The following is a 19,741-nucleotide window of genomic DNA, read 5'->3' on the forward strand; positions in this document are numbered from 1 at the left end:
CCGGAGCCGCGTGGGATAGACGCCGCGCGCGGCCGCAGCGCGGGCTACGTGTGCATTTTGTTTTTTCCGGCGGCGGCTTTGTGCGCGTGAACCCACGGGGTCTCGATTTGCAAAGCACTAGCCCCCCCCCCCCCCCCCCCCCCCCCTTTCGGTGGTGCGCGTGTACGCAGCAATATTGCAGGCGCCAAACCGGAAGCCGATATGCCTGCAAGCCCAGTCGCTGCGAGACGCGCTATAGTGGCGTGATGTGCGCGCATATATGTGCCTGCAAAGTGTGAACACGAAAGGGAAGGAAGAAGTCAAGGAAGTTGTTAAACGAGTGCAGAGAAATCGTGTACGAAGTTCAGGGTACGAGTGGACAATTCGGAGTCGCCGAACGGAAAGTGAGGTAATCGGAGACGGTACATTGGGGTGCAAAAGAAACAAAAGAGAGTCTACAGAGGCTCAAATTGACGGCAAGCAAAAAAAAAAAAATAACCATAATAGAAACCGGAGATAAATTTTTACAGTAACACAAAGGGCGGTGTCTTGTTATCTGAGACCCGAACTGTCTACCTGAGGACTAAAAAAACATACCGGAGCAAATTATAACCTATACAGGACGAAGCACGCAACTGCTGCAGCAAATGTTTGGAGACGACTCGGCACATTGTAATGGAATGCGAAGTTACTCAGCCAGTCAGACCCGTGAGGAACGTCCACAGTCCAAGAAGCTTTGCGATTCAAAACGCATGGAAGTAATAACTGGACAGCAGTCGAGTTAAACCAAAGACGTCTAGAGTACTGGTGGAGTAGAAGCAGTGAAGAGATGGTGCCGAGGTCGTTGCAGGCGTGGGTGTCTGTTCAACGCATAGATAGCGGCTTCATTAAAGAGAACGAGAAAACATAACCTATGACATAGCCAAAATGCTAGACTGCAATTATGTGGAAGTAGGCAGTCTAGGCGACTAATTGCCGCCTCTCCTTTTCAAGGGGGAAGTCGATAAAGATCATCATACCGGAATGAAGACTTGTATGTGGACAATTGCCTAAATTACGTTTTACATGGTGTCAAATGGCTTTGCAACATGGCAAATTTGTCATGTTCAATAACAGATTGCGTTATGATTGCGACAGTTCGCGACGGTGACGCATGCCGGACGCTATTCTTTAGCCTTGCCGTAGGTGAGCAATTTTTAGTATGAAACGGTAACTGCGCTTTAATGCGGTTTGTGTGGGAGAGAAAGAGAGCTGTAACACGGAACGTTGGCTGTTGTCTTGCAGTCACGCCTTCTCCAAGCAGCCTCGTCGGACGCCATTCTCTCCTTCATTCTCGACATATGCGAGTCTTCATTTAAAGGAGCGTTAGGCTTCCTTCGCTAGCTCTACTAACATAATTTTACCAACAGGCCATCGTTGCGGTGTTCCGACAGTGCGTTAACTTAGGCAATCTGTGGCAGTGTGGCAATGCCCATTCACGTGCAACACCACGAAAGAAAGGAAATTAACAACGCGATCTTTGTTTTGTGTGTTGTCGCGCATTCCTTCAATGTCAAGTATGCACCATCTAGACTATCGGCAACCTTTTTTATGCACGGTATATTGGTACGCTCGTGTCTGTCTTTAATTTTTAAGTTGTGTTACTTAATTTTCCTTTATAATGTTTGGATATCCGATTCATTCGGCAACTTATCTTTTTTTTCCGGACTTATGCTGCAGCACGAACATTAAAAAAAAAAAAAAAAAAATGTCGACAACTCCGCAACGACAGCCGAGCGCATCACTGCGATGTACTCGATCGCTCGCTGCTTCAGTCGGTGCGTTACGGATGGCGTGCTTCAAACTGCGATGTCGGGTGGCTCTTACTAACCTTTCAGTAACTACTTCGGTGAATTTTTTTCTTTTTTCTTTTCCGAGAGTTCGGGTCACACTGGCATTCGTTGTGCACGCTGTTGCTATTCCGGAGATCGTATCCCCCCCCCCCCCCCCCCCCCGCCCTCCTCATGTACGTCTGCTCGCGGCAGGTTCATTTGGGCAACCAGGTCAGACGTTATACACATCGAACACGTCCGGAACTAGTCTGAAGTCACGTATACACGTGCTCTAGACTGACGCCGACACAACGTTAGCGGGCACAGGTCGTCGGGTTTCGTCTGTCTTTTATTTTGCACGCGTCTCTGCCGTCCCAAATGATGACTCGCCGGTTCTTCTTCTTGTTTTATTTGATCTGTGACTTTACCTGCTTTATTTCTTTTTATCCTACCCTTCATTCGCCTTCACCGTGAGACCGCGCCGTCTTGGAGCTGCCCCTGTCGACATCTCTGCCGGTTAACTCGAATGTCTCTCATTTCCTCGACCGGGTCGTTTTTCTTCTGTATTTCCTCGTCTCGGGAACTCGTCGGCTTCCTTCACCTCTTTGCGTCACGGTCCGACGATGATGACAGTGGCGCCTTGGGTACAGACCACTATACCGCCCATTCACTCACTTTCGATGGCGCCTCTCTTTTACCGTTATCGTAACGGTAAAGAGGCAGTACTGCTCGGGACAGCGACAAGAGCATCGGCCTCTTCTACCGGCTGAAAGAAAGAAAAAAAAGGAAAGAACGACTGTAATTTAGGAAAGCTGCATCTACGCTGTGCTGCAAAGGAAGAGCGGCAACTGCCTTTGGTATATGTAAAAGGAAGAAGAGACGCGTCTACTAATTTGGTGTGGTTATTGATGGACATACGAGAGGCAGCATAATAAATCATTGCACGCGCAAATGTGGGCGCACTTACACGTGCGTACTGCATGTTAGATTGACAGAGCGAGAGAAAAAAAAAAACTTTGCAAACACGCGCTTTTTTTTTTTTTTTCATACCGCGTCGCAGGCGTTCAAATACGTTATGATTAAAAAAAGAATCAGAAATCTGCCTCAGAACTATGCATGCTGCAGCGCTTTCTAGCGTCTCAGTCTGCCTTAAAATTACATTATGAAAGAGATCTGTGAGAGATGGATTTCTTCAAGTATTCAATTCAGTCGCAGCGACCACTCATTACCGAAGCCATTTCTGGAGGTAGGTTGGCGGTACTTACATTAATAAAGGTGTGCTGACTATGAATTTAGATGGCGTCCTGAAAGAGAAAATAAGAGTCGTTGAGTAGAGAGACCAGTGCGCCAAGGGAAACAGAAAAAAAAAATATAGCGAGGGAGCGACAGAGCAAAAATGAACAAACACACACGCGCACACACGCGTACACGCGCACATGCAATGACAAAAGAAAACAGCTGAATCAGCCAGGCGATGATTGACGAAGCGATAGCTTCCGCATAGAGCTGCTGATATATGTTGTTGCTGAACACGTATTGTTCATCTGCCCGATATATTCTGTGCAAAGACACTCATTGGCACAACATTTGTCCAAGTTAATCAGTCAACTTTTGTCTGGAAAAGGTTCTATCGGCACATTGGCCGGCATCTTGTCGTCGGCGTGATATTCTATAGCCTTTCATCGAATTCCTACGAGGGAGTCGTCTGGACTTCAGAGCTTGAAGAGTCTTCGTTGTTTCAAGTTCATTCACCACCGTATTCGTCCCCAGAATCAGCACTTATCTCTGGCTCTCTTTCTCTCTTTTCCACCCATTTCCCTTCCCCAATGGTGAGTAACGGGTCAGAACTTTGATTCATTCCGACCTCTCAGCTTTTCTGTCATAATGAAAGCCTCTCTCTCTCTCTCTCTCTCTCTCTCTCTCTTGTTGTAGGACACTCTTTGGTTAGCTGTATTGGTTAAATGCTACTAAACGTGCAAGTGGCTGCTGTGACTTCGCACTGCCTCTGTTATTGGGCCGCGTTGCATGCCGGACCTAAAACGCTTTTAGCGAGCGCACATATATAGCGCACTGGCACCAGGACCGACCCACCATGCGAGCACCTTTGGCTACATAGCCTCCCAGACCTGTTCAGTTTTGTTTAGCTTGCCTCCGGGATCGGCGAAGTTCACTCGGCCGAACAACCGACCACTCAAAATGGGGAGAAGAGCCACGTTTAGTCTGGTATACGCATGGTATGGTATAAGCATGCTGTACGCTGCATATTCTGTTGTATAAACTCGGCGAACTGATGAGCACGCGCGTTAGTTAAATCTTACAGCGCGTCGATCATGCGGACGTCCAGCAAGCTGCACACAAACCGGCGTTTGTGTTTTTGTTCCCATCATAGCCACCCTGTGGGTTTGAGTCATTCTTGAAAAAAAAAAAAAAAATCGTCATCATCGATTTCTTCGCCGCGTTCAGGTTTTAACCATGAATCCGTGCCTATACCTGGCGATTTTTCTCTCTTCATAAGCGTAATATTTATGCGAGTGCAGTCCCACGCGGTGTGACGTGCGATCGCATCGACTAGACCATGGAGACGAAGCGGCTTCACGCCGTCTACTGCAGTGAGAAAGCGGTATGCGTTGCAGGGCGGAAGATCACGCGGCGTCTTTTCTTGTTTGCTCCAAGTGTAATTACCCGTGGCCCGTAAAGGACTATTGGCGAAACATTTCTTACGTTTACGTGTTTCTAGGTGCCAGTTACCGTTTTTTGGTATACTCACGACGTCGATGAGACCTGACGTCATGATTATAGTGAATCACTCCCGTTAACTGTGATCACTGCGCTAGCCACACGCGGTCGCAGACAGGAGGAACGCGCGCATCGTCCTTATTTATTTATTTCTGTGAGCGACGTCATCATACCTGGCCATATTGTCGCGCAATGTCGAGTTTTGCTGTATGTCACCGCATGGCAATGATGTCGAAGATGCCGAGCCCGGTATTTCAGGAGCAGCTTTAGTATATCGAATCCAAATTGTGTTCTGCAACTTGCAAGTGTCCTCCTTTTACGTGCGTGGAATCCGTGGTATAGCTTCTACGACTTCGAAAGTGCGTCCGAGTATTTCTTGAACGCAACGTAACGAACCGCTTTAATCATGACGGGTTGTACCGTCGTTTTCTCTTGTGCAAGCCCAGCGGAATGGAACGGCTTGAAAGTTGCCCCGGTTTCATCAGTGGGCGGCTTCGCGTGCTCGAAAAACAAGGGGGGGTTGACGTTTCACTCCGGGTGGGCCTTCTTCACTTGTGCTGTTGTTTGCGCATTGGCCTCGCCCACACGGCAACTGGCACCCCGCAATTCATTATCATCCGCCGGCCGTACCCGGACACGAAAAAGTCCAGCATTTATTTGTACGTGTAGAAACCCTACCCGGGCCATTCCAAGAGTCTTAAAAGCTGGAATGTCGGGCCCCTGTAGTTGCAGCCGTCGTGGGTTTACCTGAATACACGAGGCGCACCCAAAGCTGCAGAGATTGTAGGCCAATCAGGAGCGAGAACTGGTAGGACTCGTCTGCCGTCCATCGATAATCTCATCCCCTTTACGACATTGGTTGGACGACTGGATCACGGACAGATTGGGCGGCGAGCAAGTGGCACAACGGGAATGTGGAGGAGCCCCTAACCTGGTTCTCGTTCCTGATTGGCGGACGTGATTTCGCCGTTCCTTTGACCGAGCCGTATACAGATTCGATGAGGTGGAGTTCGTATGTGACGAACCGGGCACGGACGCACAGCTGCGCGTGCCTTGGAGCACTTTCTTTTTTCGTCCTTCTACTGGAAAGGGTCCACTTACACTTTGAAAGCTATTCGTTGAAGGCGCCGCCTGACCGCTGCACCGCTTTGCGTACATACAAACCATTACAGAAGGCATCACTGAGTGCATATAGATTGCCCCGACGCGCTCTTTCTGCAGATCCGGGCATGCTCCAACACGAGGACATGCGTGCTCGTTTAAGAGATGCTGGGGGGCAGCGGGGGCATCGTCGTCATTGTGCGTCCTTCGCGTCTGCCACCTGGCTTCGTCGCGCGCGCGTCCTGCTTTTGCCTGCTCTTTCCCGCTGCGCCCTTCCCCTTTCCGTCCTCGTCCTCTGTGGTCTAGGCAACAGGTAAAGCGGAGAAGGTGAAGGGGGGAGGGGGAGAGAGGGTCCGGGGCGCATTCCTGGCAACCGGCGGTCCAGAAGAAAAGAAAAAAGGGGGTAGCGTTTTCGCCGCTTCGCGACCCACGCGTTCGCTTGCTTCTCGCCGCCCACCAAGACGCCCCCGTATTCCTCGGCACACCACCTCCAAGTCCCCGACGCATTATAGTATTGAGGCGAGGTAATACCTCCCCTCTGCTGTTACTCCCTTCTCCTCCCCTTGCCCTTTCACATTTCTGCGTCCGGGCACGTTACGACAAGAACCCGGCACGCAACAAACACGAACATTGCACAGATATAGCGCCTGCGGCGTAGTGACTCTCTCTGGCGCTCGGCGTTTGTGTCCGGTTCTCCCTTCATTCAGGGGGTTGACGGGGACCTTTGTTGGAACAAGCCCCAAGGGCTGTTTCGTTCACAATCTCCCTCGCCGGAACGGGACTCCTCTGATCGGCTGTCGCCTTCGCTGAACGCGGTCCGGGGAAGTTTCGTAAGTTAGGCATGTGTGATTTGGCGAGTTTGAGGTGAATAGCGACACAATAACGCTAACAGAGGATCGCCTGATAATGGAACGGGTTGTGTAAGTCCTATGTTGACGGCCCCTTTTCCGGAGCGACCTCCCAACTTTTTTTCGACGTCGACGGAGAAACGGGGAGCGAAGTCAATCGAAGGGTGGCCTTTCTGGAAAATAGTATCTTCTGTTGATTACCGGCCTAACCTAATTTGCAGTAAATTTTGTACATACTATACAGACAGACAAGTGACAAGCTAAATCTTGCCTTGACCTACGCACAGTGCAGTTCAAAGCACTGCGTTCGACTGATTGGTTCTACTGACTTCGCCAGAGACCCTGTCGCGCCTACTGTAACTGCGGTCCTCACCACCCTAACGTCTTTCCTCTGTGCCTTGCCGTACCCGGAGACGAGGCAGGCGTCGGAATCACTGCGGTGGCCAGTTGCTCGCATGTTTCCTCTCCTGTTACCATCGTGCATCTACTGTTTGATGTGTTGGAGAACAACAAAGTAATAAAAACGCTTCGTGACAATGAGAAAATGTGAGCTGCGCAGCAGAAATCACGTAAAAGCTCGAATCACCCGGTGACTATAGACGCGTTCTTCCGTTGAACACAACCGGTGGCGTCCCGTCGTACCCAAGGCGCCAGTCCTTTGACGGTGGGGTGACTTGGGCGGTCAGTGACGCCACTTTACCAGGAACGTCACAATTGTCGCGCACGTGCATGACTCTGCAGCTGCTTTTGTCGTAGAAGCGGCGAAGAAAACATCGCGAGAGTTCCGGCGAGGGTCGAAACCATAATCGTTGCCTTCTCTTCGGCGTCCGCACTGGCTCCTGGTGCCGGTGACCGATAAGTGCGGGGGGGGGGGGGGATTGGTTCCGATATTCTGCGCGTCGTTGGCGGTAATTGGTCTTCTCGGCACCGCTGGGGTGCTTGTACGCAAGCAGGAAGGAAGGGATTATCCGCAGCCTCCCGGCTTAAGTGCAGGTATCGTCCAATACACGTGGAAGCCCGCGTTCAAAAGAGCTGTCCTTCAACTCGACGCGGCCTTGCCTCGATGGCCGGCCGTCGTGAATGGGCAGCTCTTTCCAGCCGCAAATTGGCGCGCCGTTCGTCCTTTTTGGCGGGCTGCCCATTCAGGAGTGGCGCGCGGCCGTTCGGTTGAAAAAGCTTCTCGACCGCTTATTAGGCGCGAAAAGAGATAGCTTGTTTGCGGCACGTTGACCCCTGGCTTCGAAAGTCCCGATGAAAGAAAGGGTTAGTAACGGGCGCAGACTTGTGGTTGGTACGCGAACGCAAGACACAAAGCGCGGCTTATTCTTCGGCGCCCGTTGACCCGCGTGAAAGAGAGACACCGCGGACGAGTGCGGGCACGTTCGCTCGTGCCCATCGGGTATTTCGTAACCGCTGTGAAGAAGAATGGCGACAACAGCTCCTCCCGCATTGAAAGAGAGAGAAATGAATGCGCGCAGTCAACCACGGGCGCACCACATTGTGGCGCCGCCCGTCTCTTCGGCGTATATAAGCGCGAGCGACGCATGGCAGATGACCGCAAGAGCCCCATCTCTCTTCTTCCATCGACCTTGGAGAATCGGGGAGGGCTCGCTCGCTGGGTGGTGATTGCGTCCTGTCAGGGAGGGCATCGCTACCCGCTGGTAAGGTTCGAGCGCCGCGGCGGTGCCCGATGATGACGTCGTCGCCCCCCTTTGCCGCGCCGAGCCAGCGGCGCTTCTCCCCGTACTCCGCTTTTGCCCTCGAAAACGCTCGTTGACCCCTGGCCACCGAGTCCTCCTCCCATCGCTCGCCGAAGGCGCCGCGGTGTCTCCGCAGCGGCGCCTCGTTGCGTGCCGGTGCCTGCTGGTCAGCAGTTCCGAGGCCCACCGCTGCTTCGGCGAGAATGCGGAGAATGCCCGCTTCCGGTAGCTGCCGCAGGTGAGACGGCAGGGCCCGTATATACCGGACACGCTCGGGCTATATGCCCGGGAGGTGCGGCTCGGTGAAACGAAATGGGCGGTTGTGTGGTGCGCCCCTCCTTCCTCCCACCACCCCCACCCCCGTCTTCTGGCTCTTTCCTTTCTTTTTTTCTCGCTTAAATGCTGCTGTGATTCGGCTTTCGTGGAAAGACGGGCGCACGGGTGGGTCCGTGAAGGACCTCAGTGCACCGGACGTACAGCGTTTGTCAAAAATTTCGAAGCCAATACGAGCATGACCGGACCTGCATGTCGTGCCTCGTGCGTTGCGCCGTCGTGAAATGTCACGCAGATTGTGGGAGCCCTATATGTGCCGGTGGCGATGTGCGCTGGCTGGTCAGTCGTACTGAATTGCGATCAAGGCAAATACACTGCACACATGATGGGACAACCGACACGCAGCGCCATTCTTTTGTCTGTCAGCTCTGTTCAATTTCTGTCGGAGCACCAGGCCTTCCACATGAAAGCCTGCTGCGGCGCACAGCGACAGGCATCTGCAGCGCCGGGTGACTTCGAAATTTTGCTCCACAAAGGCTGTGTGTTACGGGATCGGTTTGTGGGTCTCTGCTTCATCGGATGCATCTGGAACGGCTTTAATGACAGTCGTCCCGTGCTAGAAGAGTACAAGGTGTCGAAGCGGAACAGGCCCCAAGTAATCCCCTAAAAGGGCGTTCGGACGCGCTGAAGGAAGAACTCCGATTGAACTAGTGCAGCGTGTCTTCGATCGCGTCGTGAAAATCGCTTATTCACGCGCATAATGAATGCACCGATCATATATATCGCATCTACGCTTTACATCGTGTCCTTGGTGTGTTTTGGTGGTGTGCTGCGTATAGGTTCCTAGGACCCGCCGTGGTTGCTCAGTGGCTATGGTGTTAGGCTGCTGAGCACGAGGTCGCGGGATCGAATCCCGGCCACGGCGGCCGCATTTCGATGGGGGCGAAAAGCGAAAACACCTGTGTACTTAGATTTCCGGAGCCCTCCACTACGGCGTGCCTCATAATCAGAAAGTGGTTTTGGCACGTAAAACTCCACAATTAAATTTTTCAGGTTTCTAGGCTAAACCATCTAACTGTCGATGAAAATTCTCTGCCGGCTTAATTCGACCGGGCTTGTGTTGTGCTATTTTCCTTCGCGGTTGTTGCGCTGCAGGATTCCAGCGTCGAGGACGCACGTGGGGTCGCCAGTCCCCGCTGCTACGTTTTGGAGCGCATACGGAGCACAGAATAAAGAATAAACGCACACATGACTCGGCCGGAAGATGTGGAATAGCAGCGACGAAACGCCGCTGTTGCCGGCACCGTTGTACTGCACAAATGAGAACTTCTCGAGCAAGTGGACCGCCGGCGAATTGGCGCCTATGGCGAGCCTCGTGAGCGCCGAATTTTTGCTAGATTAAAAGGTTACTCTATTCATTAATTAATTCCTCGTCCTCTGTTAAAGGATTGCCCGAATTTGTTATTAAATACACATATTTCTGGTAGCCCCGGGGCGCCTATGTCATCGTCACTTCATTTTAACTGTGTTCCTGCACGGCCTATAATTATTTTTTTTTAATAGCGCTTCGTACTTCGGTCTGCAATTCAAAGAGCAGTTGCCCTTCGCGATGCCCTTGAGAGCAGTCAGTCGGCTCCACTGCATCACTCGTCGCTCGCATCGTCTGCGCCGTTTGACGGGGATCAAATGTCGCGGTGGTAATCGGTTGCCCTTCTTCGCCTTCCTCAGGCATGCGTCCCGTCAGCACCGAGTGACTCGATTCGGAACGTTCCATTGTTTCACGGCCACATGGCCAGGCAGACAGGTTCCAGACGGAGCGGGCGGTCGACTGAAGGGTTCGCACGGCGGGCAGCTGCGAAAAGGGGACAGCCTTCGACACGCGATCCGGATTGCTGGCACGCTTCTTGCTGCTGCTGCTGCTGCTGCCGCCGCCGGCGTAGCGTGCGCTGGTGGTGCGGCGGGCGAAGAAAGCGCGATCGTTTAGACGTTGCGCATTTGCGCGCGCGTTCCGGTGCATGTGCGCGCGCGCTCTGGGACGCAATCGGCGCTGTCGTTGCCACGGGCAAGCCGACACCGCGCAGCGCGCGCCGATATCCAATGCCGCTGCGCTGCGTCGCCTCACTTAAAAAAAAAAAAAAAAAGAAATGCGCCCGTCAGAAGTCGGGCGTCGTCGGCCGCAGGCCGTCTGCTCTGCGCTTGTGCTGCTTCCTCCTCGGCGTCGTCCCTCTCCGGCGGGAAAAGACAAAAGGGAGAAGAATTGAAAGAGAGCGCGTCCCAGTCGCGTCGAGAGATGTCTGCGACGTTCGAGCGCCCCCGACATCCTAGATGCGTCGGCTTTCAAAACCCCTCCTCGACTTCCTCCCGCAGACGGCGTGACGTACACCCCCGCGGCGCACACGCCGGGCTTGCGCTTGCCTAGCGCTTGCGGTGTCTCCGCGCCCCGCGCGTCAATTAACGAAGGGGCGACGGTTTCGCCCTCTCGCCCGCCGCGCCGCTGCAGAGTTTCGGCCTTGGCGGCGGCGACGTCGATCGCGTTTGTAGCGCGAGACGCCGTCACGGGACCGGGCTAGCGGGGGGACCGAGCGAGAGTGAGTGACTGGGGCAAGCGAGGCAAGCAGCCAGCGCTAGGCTTCGACGCAGCGAGCGCGCTCGGCTTCTTGGCCGTCACGCGTCGCCGCGCCCGACGACGACACTCGTATACCCTCGTCACTTGCTGCCCCGGGATTGCGTCACCTTGACAGCCCTTCCCCCCTCCCCTCCCCGGTGTGGCCCTTGCTGCGCTTGATGTCGAGCGCGCATTCGACGGCGTCATCGCGTTCGGGCTCCTCGGCTCTCTCTGCTTATAGAGAGCCGAACGGGGGGCACAGACGGAGGACACGCAGATGGCGTCGAGAGACGCGGGTTTGTCGCGACGCGATGTGCGCGCCTCGCTGTGAAGAAAGCCTCGGTATAACGAAAACGCGCCCAGAGTCGCGCTATGCCGATCAAAGTGCGGGTTATCTCCAGATGCCATGCAAGCCTACTCCGATCCAGATGACGAGGAAAACGCGCCACAGGAAAGCGATGAAATAGGAGTCTGGTTTAGCAGTTGCTTCTCAATTTTCGTATGTATGCGAAATGATCTCATTTGTGTGGCCAGCGAACCAGTGTGAATGAAATCGGTTGTATCCAACAGACTTATGTGACATCGTTAACCCGATACATGACCTTCGGTTACGTGAACTCCTGCGTACGCGAGATTTGCACGCCTTTGACAATTTCTCAGACATACCTTACGAAGCTCCTACATCTGTTCCAATATATGTTCTCAAAAAAAATTCAACGTTTGTATTTGCTGAGCCATTTATGAAGCTGTAGATCCCTTGTTTGATTTCGTTTTTAATTCTTTTTTTTTTTTACAAGTGGTCAGTGCTTCTGCATGAAACCTCAAGGGATAAATACAAATTTTACTTCCTCAGTCGCTTTACTTGAAGTTATTTTCTTCTAATGCAATCAAGTATAACTTAAGACAGTTTATATATTTCGGCGGTATACACTGTTATGACCACGGAGATCTCCAGTTAAGGCTCCTTTCCTTAAAGCGCGACAATTTTAAAAGTCCGACCAGTTGCCGAAAACTGCGGCACGGACTGTCTCGAACATCACTTCGAAACTGACGACGGCGCTGACTGTGCTCGACGCCTGAGTAGCACTTTGCGTCAACGTGTACGAGCTCGAGCTGGGTAATTCTCGCCAGGAAGTGTTATGTGCTTGTTTCGCCACTCTTCGTCTTGGACGAGAGGGCAATCTTATTTTTAGGCTTTATGGCGTGTAGTGATAGCGACACATCAAGGCGCCAAGTTTCGCGGAGGGTGATACTTGCTCATGACGATTTATCCTCTAGGATCTCGTTTTTACGCTTTTCCTGCAATTGCGCGATTCTCTCACAAGTTGCACGGCTACATCACGGTGCAGTATTGCCCGCCAAAACGCGCACGCTTCGGCTCCTTGCAGCATCCCGGTCGGGGGGGGGGGGGGGTTGCGAGGGAGGAGGGCGGACTTGGGAGTCGTGTAATGCCCGCCAACATCCTGCGGTGATTGGCACAGCGTCCGGTTTGACGAATCCTTGTTTTCCGGTGCTGTGTTGTCGGAAGTCTGACTAGACAGGCGAATTGCTCTTTTCGCTTTGCGCATTTCATTTGTTGCCTCGGGAAGTGTCAGGAACGTGTGAGTTTGTCTTCTGCTTCGTAACGGCGCACGTATGACGAAGCTGAGTTTTAAGGGTTAAATAAGCGAGTGAGTAAATAGACGACGATGGCGACGTCGTCGATCACAACAACAACAACGTATTTGGTTGGTTTATCTGTTATATAACGTATGGTCCTTCCAGCGAGAGCTTCCCAGGGCGACGGCATATACGGCCCACTGGACTGTTTTGAATATGCGTGAGCCCCCCCACCCCCCCTCCCTAAAAGGCGCTATAGAATCTGCATCACGTGTTTTTATATTTGCGTGCAACGCTCCAAAAAGGAGGTGCTGCTCTCCACCTGATATAAAGGTCACGATCTATATTGCCATGCCTTTGTTTATATATGTATCGCGCTGTGTTGTCTTGATAAAAGGAAAATGACTTGTACCTTGTCCGGCTCCTGTGATATTTTTTCCTTCTAATTTATGTATAACTTGCTCGCATTCAAAACGTTCTTGTTCTTTTTTTCTCGTGCGTCCAATGCCCACCTACCTGCTTGCGGCCTCATAATCAGAGTGAACAACCGCGACGACGAGCAGGAATATTTATTTATTTATTTATTGATACTGCAATCCCACTTTGGGGATTTTGGCAGGAGGGTACAAATGTTGAAAAGATCACAAAAAAAAAGGCAACCGACAAATACATAGATACATAAGAGTAAATAAACTAATATAAACTGAAATAGAAGGCATACGGTAACTACTAAGTTAGACACGATGTAAACAAGGTAAGTGAAGGCTGTTGAACTTGGGTGTTAGTAAGCTGCTTCCATTCAGTTATTGCCCGCGGAAAGAAAGAGTATTTAAAGGAGTTGTTACGTGTGTGAAACGGAGCAATTGTTATTTGGTGTCTTTGTCTAGTGGCATACCCGGATGAAAAGGTTATTACGTCTGAAGTGTCTAATTTATAGTGCCACTTTACAATCTGATACATGAATTTTAGCCTAGATGACCGGTTTCCTTGCGTTATTTGTGGCAAGTTTGCTCTGGTTAAAAGGGCAGAAACAGAAGAACGTCCAAAGCTGTTATATATGAATCGCACACCCTTTTTCTGTACGCTTTCAATCTTGTTAATATTGGTCCTAGTGAATGGGTCCCAGATTATGGCTGCATAATCTAATGATGGGAGAATAAGCGCTTTATATGCGGTCATGCGGACATCAGGAGTGGTAAATTTTAAAGCTCTTCGTAAAAAGAACAACTTACAGTTTGCATTTCTTACGACATAATCAATGTGTTTAGTCCAGTCTAAGTTACTTGTTATCCAGAGGCCCAGGTATTTGTAGTGAGGTACTTCGTGAAGAACACTGCTGTTGATAGAATAGACAAAGGGTAATGGTCTTTTTTTGTGAGTAACTCTCATGAACACTGTTTTTTCATAGTTTATACACATTTGCCACATATCACACCACTGAACAATTTTGTTGAGTGCATCATTTAAAAGAATTTGGTCAGCTGTACTGTTCACTTCAGTGTAAATCACGCAGTCATCAGCATACAATCGTATTTTGACAGGAATGTTGCAGACAATATCATTAATAAACAAAAGAAAAAGAAGGGGCCCAAGCACAGACCCCTGGGGAACGCCTGAGTCCACACCAAGAATTTCCGAGGTTTCTCCATTAAAGACAACAAACTGTTTTCGATTGTTAATGTATGCGGCAATCCAGTTTAAAAGTTGCTCGTTATTTAATATTGTCCCTAATTTGTGCAATAATTTGTGCAATACCACAGGAGGAAATTCTGCTCAACATGTAAATTTGAGGTTTCATAGTAACGAGGCTAAATTTCTATATATGAGCTAGGGCTGTTTTGGCGGTATCTCGTTTTGTGTATATGGTGCCGTGAACCGGAAAGAATCGACCACTTTCTCCAGGATTGTCGGCGATTTTCCTCACTAAGGAGAAGGAGGTTGCTCGAGAGCGATGCCTGTAAGGCTAGCTTGTCCTTGGCACGAATGTCCCCGTCCTGCCTTCCTTTAGAGCTTGCGCGTTGGGGTAGAGCCACTGGAATGTTCGCAATGCGATAAAATACTTTACGCTTGACGCCCATCGGCTGCCTTCATAATAAAGTAAATATATATTATTGAACCATTCTCGGATTCACCGTAGCATGGCGACCGTCGCATTTTGAACACCGAGCATTAGTGCATTTTTACCCAGTAATTTTTCTCGTTTTGTTTCCTTTGAACCAAACTCTTGGCCGATCTCCCAGGGTGGGTATGGGCCACTTGTTCAAAGGAATAGCAAAAAAAGAAGGAAAATCATGAGCCATACCACTCTACGAAGGCGGATGACCAGCGAAGCTGTTTGGCACACGACACAGAGGTGACTCATAAATTTGAACAAAGGTACGAACTCTCTATGCGGGATTTATACATTCGCGTAAACAACGGGACCGGCACTCCGCGGAGCCGGAGGAAACTAGACACGCGTGACGTTTCGACGGCACCGCCTTCAGGGGAGAGCGGAAGGAAAGGAAAGGAGACACGCAAGCGCTTGGAGCGCCGACAATGAGAGGGCGGTGCGAACGTAGACATGACCGACGCGGGTCGAAGTGTAGTACCTGTTCTTATGAGCTTAATATCTGGTACGGGTTCTATTTGGACCCGAGATATTAAACTTATTTTTGCAAGTTGGCTGGCGGAGTGCTGCGAAGCCTGCTTCACCTCCGCGTTGATTCGGCCCGGTATTGCACTATCTCCGGGATCGGTCCACAGTTTTCGCACACGCAAAACAGAAATGCATGGAACCCTAGCCATAAACGGCTTCGCTGTAAACGGCTTCGCTGTAAAACAAACACCACCACCATCACCAGCTGCAGGTGCACATATAGCGTCACAAACATCGCCGGCAATCGCGCCGTCCCAGCGCCCGTTGTCAGGCGTGACGGACGTTGAGCGCTCGGCGACCGTTATGCTAGCGCGGGCCGGCATGTCCCTGAAAATCCTGTCACGAGACGTGCACGCGTGTCAAGGCTAACGGCGGGAAGAGGTGAGAATGTAGGACACAGCGGTTAAGTTATGCGCACGGACGAGAAACTATATTTAAAGGAACGAGGAAATTGGTTGTTGGTCGGTGCTCTGAACTCAAAAAAAAAAAAAAAAAATATTAAAGCGACAAGGTCGCCGCAGTTGCCTCACAGAGTTGAATAAACCAGGTGCCGTTGTTTTAGGTGTTGTTAACGAGATACGTATTAAGTTTCGTTGTTAGGTTTCCGTTTGTTCATTCATTCATTCATTCATTCATTCATTTCGGATTGTGCGTTGCATTGGTGTAACACGTGCACGTAGGCTCCGCTACTTGATCTGGTATGCTGTGCCCATACCGCGAACAAAAGAACGACAAAGACGACAATGTAGATCAACGCACATGTTGCAATCTAGGTAAAGCGAAGCTTTAGCCAAGTTGTACGTAACGTCAAAGCTTTTTAACTGGCGGCAATGCACTCAATTTTGTTTACTTTCGTGCTATGGAACTGTAATCTCATGCAATATGCATGTTTGTCCTCCTGAAAGGTGACAACCTTATTCTCATCTGTTTTTTTTTTAATGTGTCTTTACCACATCGATCACAAGCTATGCTGAAATGCCAACTCCAACGCAGGCGGATGCCCAGTGGTAGTCTCCGTCCACGCGTCGATGTGACGAGGACGAAGCCAATACGCGATGCTTGACGAGTGAGGTATGGCGGTCAGAGCCTTATGCACAGAATAGAACGGCACGCAGGAAGCAACATTTAGGGATTCTGTACCTCCTGTGTCGCAGTGGCGCAGGCCGTATGGTTAAATCGAGTAAAATAATATAGCTAACATAATATGTTAAATACAATCGATTAGAGCTACCAGTGAGCCGACAGTATTTTGCAGGCTTTATGTCGGATTTGCTTTTAAGCGGGTCAACGGTGCGCTTGCTTGCACTGCTTTGTCGGCCAGCGTAGAATGGTTATAAAACCCGTTCGCTGCTACTTCAATTTGGCGACCATATAGTCTTCGTATATGTATCCGCAAATATATCCGCCTAGATACTGACCGACACAGCAACCACGCCAAACCCAATAGGCCTTACTGCCTCCCCCCCCCCCCCCCGCCCCTCCTTCAAATGAAGCTTCACTTTTATGAATAATCGGCGACGTCATTGGTCTCTCGTTCTTTTTATGTTTTTGAATGGATTCTGCGGTTTTACGTGCCAAAACGACGATTTGATTATGAGGCACGCCGTAGTGGGGGATTCCGGGTTAATTTTGACGACTTGGGGGTCTTGAACTTGCCCTCAATGCTTTCTTTCTTTTGTTCTTACGTGGCTACATATGAAACACAAAAATAACTGCTTGTTGCACAGTGTGCAACTTCCGACCTGGCGTTTGGCCGCGACCTTCGTTCCGAATGTGTTCCATCTTGACAATTACTGCCCTTTCCCGTTACCCGTGCCAGACCGGGCCGTGAATCAGACAGCCATTCTCTACGAGTCCAATGAGGCAGCGTGAGTGAGCTTTATGCCCCATAGCAACGCCCTCCTTCCCTCCCTATTCTTTCCAGCGAAAAGAAGCGGCCTCTGCTCGCTAATTAAGCGGGACCACCGACGTTCGTCGCCGATTGAACACCCCCTCTCCTTATTTTCCCCTCCTCCTCCACCCTTCCTTCAATCTAACAGCCCCGACTGGAGCGATGATTCCCTTCGCCCTCGCTTCCTGGTTAAAAGTATGCTACGAGAAGGAAAGTACACGAAGACCGCTATAAAGGAGGGGGGCGGGGGAGAGAGGTGAGGTTGAAGTGAGGTCAGCGGCGGAAGAAGAGACGCCAGTGGCTTCTTTTCCTTCGGCTGCTTCTCCGAAACGCTGGAAGGGCGGGGGGGCGAGGGGGCGGAGGAGATGATGCGCGCGGCATCATCGTTGTCGTCCTGCTGCTCCTCCCGGAATGCCGGCAGCGATGACTCGCAGCGCGTCCGCTTTGGCACGCGCGCGCTTTTCGCACCGCGAAGGAAGCGCTGGTGGGCTGAAAGAGGGAAAGGTGTGGGGGAGGGGTGTACGCGTTGCGTTGGGTGTTGCCCGCGCTTCAAGAGCCCCAGCTGGAGGGCACCACACGCGCTCAGTCACCGCTGCGCCGGGGGGAGGCTGGCGGCGAGAAGGCGCGAGGGATCGTGGGCGGCGGATGGGGCTCATTGCGACAGCCCGCCATCCTCGAGCGGGGCGGAAAGGGGGGGGGGGGGGGGGGGTGCGTGTTGGAGGGTGCGCTCGCAGTCGCGGGGGTTTGGACCGATTACGAAGACGGCAACGAGCGGACGATTAGGGGCGCCCGTCGTGCAGTGTATACGTGCTCTCGTTGTCTAATTGCGCCGGCGACACACGTGTATGCTGTACTACACTACCACAGCGCCGTCTAGTGCCCCGTTGCGTGCCGTGCTACGACGACACGCGGATTAGGGAATACGCGGCTCTTTTGACCGCGCGAGAGAGAAAGAAGGCCGGACACGCGCGTTACCACGAAGGGGACTACGATTGGTGCCACCACTTAGTGCTCAGAGCGCCTTTTCTTTTTTTGGTTGTAAAGGTGGCGTTCGCTCCTGTGTTTCTTTCTTGTGTGTTCCTTTCTTGGCACGATGGAGCTCTGCGCTGTCATCGCGAAGGCTGGGAGGGAGGGAGGGAGGGGTAGGGGGTGGGGGGAGGCGGGCATAGATGAGGGGCGTTACGCGAGAAAAGTTAGCGCCGTTATTTCGGGATTCTGACGAGTGCGGCGATGGCACGCGACTAATGCTCGCAAAGTTGTAACACTCGCCCTTATTTGACGTGCTTCACGCTTTCCAATTGGACGGGGTTGCTTGCGCGGTCATCCTTTTCAGATACTGCTGTACAGCGAAGCTGTCTCAGAGGTTGGGTTGTGACGCAGCGGCTGGCAGCGTCTATACCGTGGTGTGTCACGGCTTGCCTTGGTGTTTCTGGCTCTTCCAGAAAGGGTGCAAGGCTCTCTCTGTTCTGTCTTTAGCGTGACGAAGTGTTGTTGGCGTTCACATCGCCTTTCGTCGTATTCAGCGGCATGTGCGCTGTTTGTCAAATTTTCGACGTTTCAACGTTGCCGAATGGCCGGATGTGTTTATCCGTGATGATCGTTGCGGGCGAATATAGTTGTCTGCTCAATATACCAGGTCTGCCGCTTGTATGTGTGGAAGCTTGACAGTGACTAAGCCGTTTATACCCGTGTGGTACCATTTATTTCATTTTCCAGATTGAAACAGAGGGTTTCTTACTGCCAGCGCTAATAGTTTGTTTGCCCGAGAGTTCCTGAATGCTTCCCTGGTTAAAGGCACCAAACATATAATTCATGTTGATTGGAAGTGTAATTACAAAAACTACGCCTGTCACTGGTACCGTTGTCGCAATAACAGTGGCGCGGCGCACAAGTTTGGTAATTTTGCTGTCGTTTGGGCCCAGGGGAAGAACATCCGGAACTGCGCTTTTCCAAACTCGGTTTACAGCGAAACTGTTAGCCTCCACTTGGTCAGGATTTTTCGTGGCGCGCTCACTCGTAAACGGCAGCTGTAAAAGGGGTTTGTGTTTCATTCCGCGTAACAATATTGTTTTCTCGTATATTCGAATTACAGTATGATGCTAACATGTCTGTACACTGTGCGCGAGTCGTACTTTGCGAATTTTCTGATACATTTTGCTTTGAGAAAGTCAACTACTTCAATAACGCACTTGCGCTAGGCGGAGGGCCTACAAGAATGAAGATGTGTGCTGTGCCAACGGTACCGCCGCCTAGCGGCCGCGGCGACTCAGGCAGACCTCGAACGGGAGCTGGAAAATGGCTTTGCTTTTCAGTTTCCGTGTAACAGATTTATGTTTTCTCGTACATTCGAATAACAATCCTGGCAAGCTAGCTCAGATTGGTAGAACACCACCTCTGGTATCCCACATTCACAGAGAGAATCTTTTTTTTCTTCTTCCGCTATTCTCGCGCACTTTGTTTTTCCGCGCAAGCCGTTCGACCTCTTGCTTTCCCAGATAGCCGCTGTGACGGTGGTCAAATATCTGACCGCCGGTGTTGTGTTCATGTGAAACGCAGATCA

General features: G+C 51.3%; 1 protein-coding gene and 1 non-coding gene across 2 annotated transcripts in view; both read left to right on the forward strand.

Annotated features, from left to right (window-relative positions):
* The window catches only part of LOC126540641 (glypican-5-like), a 146,787-nt gene that overhangs the window by 39,623 nt on the left and 87,423 nt on the right, over positions 1-19,741 (forward strand). The gene's annotated exons all lie outside the window — the stretch shown is intronic.
* Positions 15,216-15,400, forward strand: LOC126541048 (U2 spliceosomal RNA). The gene has a single exon (XR_007601622.1). It is a non-coding gene; the product is annotated as a U2 spliceosomal RNA (small nuclear RNA).

This window comes from Dermacentor andersoni, chromosome 2 (assembly GCF_023375885.2).
Source record: "Dermacentor andersoni chromosome 2, qqDerAnde1_hic_scaffold, whole genome shotgun sequence".
NCBI classification, from domain to species: Eukaryota; Metazoa; Arthropoda; class Arachnida; order Ixodida; family Ixodidae; genus Dermacentor; species Dermacentor andersoni.